General features: G+C 43.3%; 1 pseudogene; it reads left to right on the plus strand.

Annotated features, from left to right (window-relative positions):
- The first annotated feature begins 6,896 nt into the window (after nt 1-6,896).
- On the plus strand, nt 6,897-7,415 carry LOC118532753 (NADH dehydrogenase [ubiquinone] iron-sulfur protein 5 pseudogene; annotated as a pseudogene).
- The last annotated feature ends 628 nt before the right edge of the window (nt 7,416-8,043 follow it).

The following is an 8,043-nucleotide window of genomic DNA, read 5'->3' on the forward strand; positions in this document are numbered from 1 at the left end:
TGCATAAATAATTTAACACTATTCAGGGAAAGAGGCAGAGACAAAGCAACATCTTTAAAAGACAACCCAGACACATGTCTGCTTTTTGTAATAGTCAATTGCAAATGAATGCTCTGTCACCTTCCCATTGGGAAGAGTCTAACAGCAGAGGTAATACTAATCACTTCCCATTTGCATGCAATTGCCAATTTTCCTGAGTCGTGTTTAGCTGGTAGCAACGGAGTCTAATCTGGTCCCGTCCATTGGAGAGCATTCCATTCTAATAGCTGCCTTGCCATAAGTTGGAAATGCATCACGCACAAGCTACTTGTTTCTGCATCATAAACTTCTAATGTTTCTTTAGGCTGATAGAGTTTTGTATGTCTTGAAGTCTGGAGATGAGCCAAATATTCTTCTTTGTTGATGATGTCTTAGATTGCCCCCTCCTCTTGTGCCATCCTCCTGTCCCAGTGCTCAGTGGAAGCCTGGATTTTTGGAGTTAGCAGATACCTTCTCCAAGATGCAGTTTTCTTCTTAAAATCAGATCGAAGTTTCCAGATGCTGGCTATAGTTAAGTGGTCATCCGTCCTTGGAGTTTATGCCTCAGGGGGTTGCCCAGGTCTCCGTTCTGGGGATTTGACACTTTAGTCAATCCATACTACCCCTCTCTGCCTCACAACCTCCCAATCCTCCTCCCTCTATTTCCCTGGGTGTGTGGGAGTAAGTGCATGATGGTGGCAGGAGGTGAAGAGTGGCCGGCCCTCTGCACGGAGCCACTGATGGCTCAGGACGCATCCCAAGGCGAGGTATTGAGATGGGCCTGGGAACGCAGAAATGAATAGGACATAGTTCTGAACCCCAGGAAGATTACAATATAACAAGGAGACAGATAATTAAATTACCGTATGGTGTGATAAATGTAAACCTAGGAGCAAGCACAGACTGTTTCATGCCATTTCTTATCCCCTGGACACCAGAGTGGAGCAGTGCAGTTTGTAAAACGTGGTCCCCTACTGCCCTAGAAGGCCTCTTTTCATTTGTTCCTTCTGAGGCATTACATGTGTGAGGTGCCGACGCCACAGGGAGGAGACTCCCATGTCTTTGCCCTCTCAGGGCTCACGGTCTGGTGGGGGAGATAGACATTTAATATGTTTGCCGTCCAACCTTTCTTGACACGGTGGCAATATTTACAGGGCATAGTGAGGACAGCGGTCTGCACTGGAGGGCACATGAATGAAAGGGAGGGGGAGAGGGGGAGAGGGAGAAGGCTTTTTTGAACTGAGACTGGAGAGATGAATAGATGTTTACCAGGCTCACCAGACAACAAAATGGCTGACTCTAGGTGGGATGGGCATCAGCAGTGCAATGCCAGGGGTTCAGTGGGTGGATGGAGTTACAGAGGTGGTAAATCCAGGTGGTCTGAACCCAAGAGGAAGCACATGAACCTGCAGGGCCTTGGACACCAAAAGAGCTGTAAGGTAAACGTTATCTTACTTCTGCAGAGGGGGGATGTCAAGGCAGAATGTGGCCTTTAGGAATCCTAGGTAGGGGGTGCCCCGAGGATGGAGAGCCACATAGGAACACAGCAATCCTTGGCAGATACCCACATCTTTTCTTTAGGAGGTTAGAGAAAAATTTGAAAATTCAGTGTCGGAGTACTGAAAATGTGAAGGAAAATCTTGCTGAGTTCCACAGATTGGGTCAAGGGTACAGTTGCTCTTTCTGCTGAAACTCCTATAAAGTGGCTCAGCTGGAATTGGCTCAGGAGCTGCAGAGAAGTGATGAGAGTCCCACAAGTGGAGACACGGGGTGGCAGTGGCAGAGGGGAATTTTCTTAAATCACCACTTGCAGCATGTTAGTCCTTCTCAAAGACTTAGATGAGTTAGAGATGCCTTCCACTTGAAGCTCAAATTCCCCTGAGTGGCCAGCCAGGACCTACAAGTTGGCCCCATGCTCCCTCTTTACTCTTATCACTGAAAAAAAATCTCAGAAATTTTTATTTTGGGGGCACCTGGGTGACTCAGTCATTAAGCGTCTGCCTTTGGCTCAGGTCATGATCCCAGGGTCCTGGGATTGAGCCCCACATTGGACTCCCTGCTTGGCAGGAAGCCTGCTTCTCCTTCTCCCACTCCCCCTGCTTGTGTTCCTGCTCTCGCTCTCTCTCTCTCTGTCAAATAAATAAATAAAATCTTAAAAAAAAAAAAAAAGAATTTTGGTTTTGTCTTCTCTTCTACTCGAAATAGCTTCTTCATTATTTATGAAATGGACAATCATCGTGAAAGACCTAGTCGGGTCTTTTCTTGCCCACTCTTAACCTCTGCTTCTTTTCTCTCAACATTTCCAGTCTACTCCAGCCCAAACTTACTGCACTCACTGATACTTTCTACCAAGTCGTTTACAGTCAGGATTATCCTTGTGTGTATTTATCCTGTGATGGTTTTGTAGATGTTGGCTTTATCTCCTATAGGCATGCAGATTGTGCAGGGGCTTCAGATAGTTTAAAGAGGTGGGTTTGAGTTCCACTGGATACCTAATGCCTTATATTGAGTTTGAAAAGTGGTAGGGCCTTGTTTGCATTCTAGCCAGTCATATCAGTTTTCATGGTTTATCATGATTTTTTTTAAACCAATCGCAAACATTTTTTGGCATTCCTTAGTATGGTTTGTGTGGGTTTGGGGCTTTCATTTTACTTTAAAAATATTGTCAACAACAAAAAGTTTGGAGTAAAGAAGGAAATGTTGACAGGTAACAAGAAAAAAGTTTATTTCTCCCTTCTTGTTTGAAGTATTTGCTCCATTGGGTTATGCAACTCAGACCTCAAAAGCCATTTGGGAGCCTGAGAATTTAAAAATCATTCTCATTCTTGGTCTAGTAGCTGAGGGTTTCCTCTAAGTAAGAGGAAAAGTTTTCTTTTATGATAATTCCAGGTGAAAATAAAGGTCTATCAATGACAGTGATGGTTTTTAGGAGCCGTGGGTTGTAAATGTCATGGTCAATGGTCAATCTGTTCAGCTCTTTTATTTCAACAGCTCTGGATTACATGTGTTATTAACTTCCTCAGTCTTGTAGGCGTCTAAAATCCATCAAAACGGCCTGTGACATGGAAAACAATAACCAAAAGGTGACACTTTGGGAGAGGTGACAACTCTGGCATCTTAGTCCCATTCACCAAATATCATCCCATTTTGTTGCTGTCCATTTACAGGGCTGCGTAAGGCAGCTTGGGAAGAGATGAGTGTGGGATGGGCAGACCTGGTGGGTATCCCATCCCACCACTTCCTAGCTTTCTGACTGAGAGCAAATCACTTAATCTTACTGATCATCAGTTTAGGGATCAGCACCATGCAAGATGGGAATAACACACACTCTGCAAAATGATTATGTATGTTTCTGCATGGCCTAGCACAACATCTGGTATTACTAGACACTCTGGGAGCTAATGATTACAGGGCTAGGTTCAGAGGCAGCATGATACTGGGGATAGAACAGAGGCTTTGGAGCAGGATCTGGTTTTCAGTTCTGGTTCTTCCACTTATTAGCAGCAAAAATGGATAAATTATGTATCCACTCTGGGCTTTAGATTCTTTACTTGTAAAATGGGATAGCAAACATACCTACCTTAAAGGGCTGTTATGCAGACTTAAAGAGTAGTAAGGCATGTGAAGAGTAAGGTCCTGAGTGTAATAGTGTCTGGCACATGGTGCGCATATGACCATGTTATTTTATTTCATATTCAAGTCATAAAGAATGAAAAATAATATTTTAGGTCTGTTCCTTTCTGGTGTGTCTGGGAAATCAAAGGTGAACATTGTTCTTACTGAGGAGGAAGGGGAAGGGTTTTACCAGTGGCATACTGGTGAATGTTTAACAACTGCCTATCCTTACCTGCCGCCATGCCGCGCCCCCCCCCCCCCAACTCCGTGTCCTTGAAAGGCCTAATCTGTAGCATTTGCTGGTGTCCATGGTGTAGATTCTCCAGCCTGGCCACTCCAACTACCAATATGACAGCAGCGAGCACAGAGCTGAGAAGAGGTACTCGTAAATGGCTTTGCTGGCTGTTGTTACTGCTGCCTCGAGCCCATCACTGGGGCTTGCTTCTTCCTGAGCACACGTAAAACACAACGGCTAGAGGATCCCGCCACCTGGGTTGCTCTGTACATATTGGCAGTGTCCCTCAGCATCCTTGACTGTCATCATGTCCTCAGAGAACTGGGAAGTCAGGAGACTGGGGTCCTCGTTCTGACTTTCCAGGAAACCTGTGACTTTGGAAAAGTCCCACTTAACCCCTTTGAGACTCAACAAAGTCCAACCCCTGCAGGGTTTCTAAGACTTTCCAACTCTAAAAGTCATTGTTCAATTATTTCAAAGATAGGTCTTTTCCATGGCTTTTTTCTAGGTCACATGTCTTTTTATCTTGGGGCAGAATGGAGAGACCTTGGATTTTAACAAGCTCTGTAGGAAAAAAAAAGTGCTCTTTATCTTTATTGGTCCTGATGAATATTTGTTCTCTGTGAAAGGGATTTTATTGATCATTACAAGAACACATTCTGAAAAGAACCTTGTCAGTGATTAGATATTTGAATAAAGTGGGTTTTACCTTCCTTTCAGAGTTATTATGTGGTTTAATGAGATAATGCAGCACGGGAATACAATTTGGAGTAGAAAGTGCTGACCACTCTTAAGGTATTATTTTAAACAGGCCTTTCCTATTTGCAAAAGTGTACCTATGAGAGAATAAAAGTAGGTATTTGAAAAAAGTATTTAAAAAATATCTACTATATGCTGCAGTATATGCTGTTTACAATCTCTGCTTACAAAATAAATGATTGCATGCCACATGATGCCATATTTTATTCCTTTTTATTTTTAAACTTGAATTTTTATTTTATTTTATTTTTTAAAGATTTTATTTATTTGAGAAAGAGAGAGAGAGCACACAAGCAGGGGGAGGAGCAGAGGGAGACGGAGCAGGAACACAAGCAGGGGGAGTGGGAGAGGGAGAAGCAGGCTTCCCGTGGAGCAGGGAGCCCGTTGCGGGGCTCAATCTCAGGACCCTGGGACCATGACCCAAGCTGAAGGCAGTCACATAACCGACTGAGCCACCCAGGCGCCCCTAAAATTTTATTTTTTTATTGGAGTATAGTTGACACACAATGTTACATAATTTCAGGTGAACAACATAGTGATTGAACATCTCTATAGATTATGCTATGCTCACTGCAAGTGTAGCTCCCGTCTGTCACTACACAATGCTATTACAATATCACTGACTGTATTCCCTGTGCTATATCTTTCATCCCTATGACTTACTCATTCCATAACTGGAGACTATTCCTCCCACTCTCCTTTAGCCATTTTGCCCATTTCCCAGTGATACATTAAATAATTAATGATCTACACTTTACTATCAGAAATATACAGATATGTTGCTTTACAGAGATTTTCACAAAGCTATAGAATTAAAACTTAATAGGAGTCCATTTTATTTTATTTTGTATTAGAATAATGCCATGAGGCGCTCCAGCCCCCCTGACACTGCAGGATTTAGAACACTAAACCTGAGAGAAGAACCTGCATGGAAACATACAAAAAATTCTCTTCGATTGAAAAGCAAAAAGTGTCTAAATAAAGAATTTAAAAGGATGTGAAAAGTACCAACTCTTAATTTATCTGGCTTAGAGGTTTATACCAGAAATCCACCAATTGTTATCTTTGCCTTTTTGCACCAGCAATGCTTAAGAGCTTTATCTTGGCAACACCGAAGCATCCACTGACTGTGTTATTTCAGACTACCGGTCTGTTCATTCAGTGAATAGTTTGTGAATGGTTAGGGTTGAATGAACATTTCTGGTTATTCATCCCTTCCACAGTTTTGTCGCACACCCACTATGTAAGATGCTGCGGGGATATAGAGAGAGCTCAGACTTGAGAATTCTGTAGGAGGTTGAATGGTGCCCCTCCCCCCGCCAAAAGAAATGTCTGTGTCCTAACTCCCCAAACCTGTGATTGTGATGTTAATCGTATTTGCAAAAACCCTTTTTCCAAATAAAGTAAGAATCTGAAGATGAGGAAATAATCCCAGGTTATTCAGGTGGGCCCTCAATCCAGTACGTGTCTTGATGTGAGAAAGGCAGAGGAGGACTTGACTCAGACAGGAGAGGAGACAGTGTGAGCACAGAGGAGGCAGGGATTGGCATGATGTGGCTGCAAGTCAAGGAATGGTGACAGCTACCAGATGTTAAAAGAGGAAAAAAGTAAATTCTACCCTGGAGCCTCGAGAGGGAGTGTGGCCCTGCCAACACCTTGATTTTAAGCTTCTGATTTCCAGGACTGTGACAGAATGAATTTATGTTGCTTATGTTATCATGTTTGTAGTAATTTGTTATAGTAGCCTCAGGAAACTCATATAGATCCTCTCTCCAAAGAGAACATATTTCTTTCTACATGATATTGTTGCCTTAAGTTTGATTAGAATAGGAGTTTGGAAGAAGGAGAGATGCTTTCTGTTAGAGATATTGGGCATATTTACTAGAGGAAGAAGGATTTGGGAATTCTCCTAAAAATGAAGAGGATTCCGATTTAGAAAGAACTGATGGCAGTGGCCCAGGAGAGTGGTGGGGGGTGGGGGATGGTGGAGGTAGATACCTCTGGGATGGAAGTGGAGGTGGGGCATGCCTCCAGGCAGAAGGAAACTTGCGCTCAAAGGCTTACAGTCTGTAAAGTGAGAAACTTATACAGAGGGAGGGGTTCGATTAGTTGGGAAATGGGAGAGACACGTAATCCTGGAACTGGAAAGAGCTTTGTGTGGCCAGCTAGAACATGGACTTCATTCTATAATCTACAGGCAATTGGGAATTCATTTTTAAGCAAGAGGATGCCCAGGGTCAGAACTGTGTTTAAGAAGGCCTTTTCATGGATCATCCAGTAGCGGCGGCCAGCAAGGGTACACGGGCACCGCAGCGCGACGCCATGCCTTTCTTTGATGTTCAGAAAAGGCTGGGCCTTAACTTAGAACATTGGATGACAATCCAAAGTGCTGAGCAGCCTCACAAGATTCCAGGTCGATGCCATGCTTTTGAAAAAGAATGGATAGAATGTGCACATGGAATCGGTGGTACCCGTGCAGAGAAAGAGTGCAAGATAGAATTTGATGATTTCGTAGAATGTCTGCTTCGGCGGAAAATGATGAAACGTCTGAGTGACATCAGGAGGCAGCGAGATAAACTAATAAAGGAAGGGAAGTACACACCTCCACCTCACCACTTGGGCAAGGAGGATCCTAGGCCCTGAGCAGAGCTGCTGCTGATGGCTGGAGGCTGATTTTCATGTTCTCTCTTCTCCACTGGAAAGTTCATTTACTGAAAACCTCTTTGTGAAAGTGTCTAAAAATAAAGGATTGCTCTATCCTAAAAAAAAAAAAAAAAAAAAAAAAAAAAAGAAGGCCTTTTCACCATGGCAAGATTCAGATGGAAAAAGTACTGGAATGTGGAAAGACTGGTTAGGAGGAGATAGTGTTAGTCCAGAAACAGGGGTGTTTTGGGCGGAACTCTGTATCTCCCAAATTCATTTGTTGAAGTTTGAACCCCCAGGGCCTCAGAATGTGACTATTTGGATATGAGACCTTTAAAAAAGGTAATTAAAGTGAAATGAGGTCATATGGGTGGGCCCTAATCCAATGTGAATGGTGTCCTTAAAGAAGAAGAGACTAGAACACCGACAACACACAGACTGAGGGGTGACCATGTGAGGAAGGTGGCCATCTGCAGCCCTAGAAGAGAGGCCTCACCAAACCAAATCTGCTGACACCTTGGTCTTGGACTTCTAGCCATAGTTTCTCCAGACCTGTAAGAAAATACATTTCTTTTGTTCGATCACCCAGTCTGTGGTATTTTGTTATGGTAGCACCAGCAGACTCATACAAGGCATTTACACTAGGGTAGCTTTGTGACAACACACACTGTTCTGCCTGGAGAGTTCTGATATGTGCTGTTATTTGCTCTTCTAGATACAGTTGTGGCTCACCTCAGTATAAAGATACACAGCTTAATTTCATGACCTCCCCA

The sequence above is a fragment of the Halichoerus grypus genome, chromosome 1, assembly GCF_964656455.1.
Source record: "Halichoerus grypus chromosome 1, mHalGry1.hap1.1, whole genome shotgun sequence".
Lineage (NCBI taxonomy): Eukaryota > Metazoa > Chordata > Mammalia > Carnivora > Phocidae > Halichoerus > Halichoerus grypus.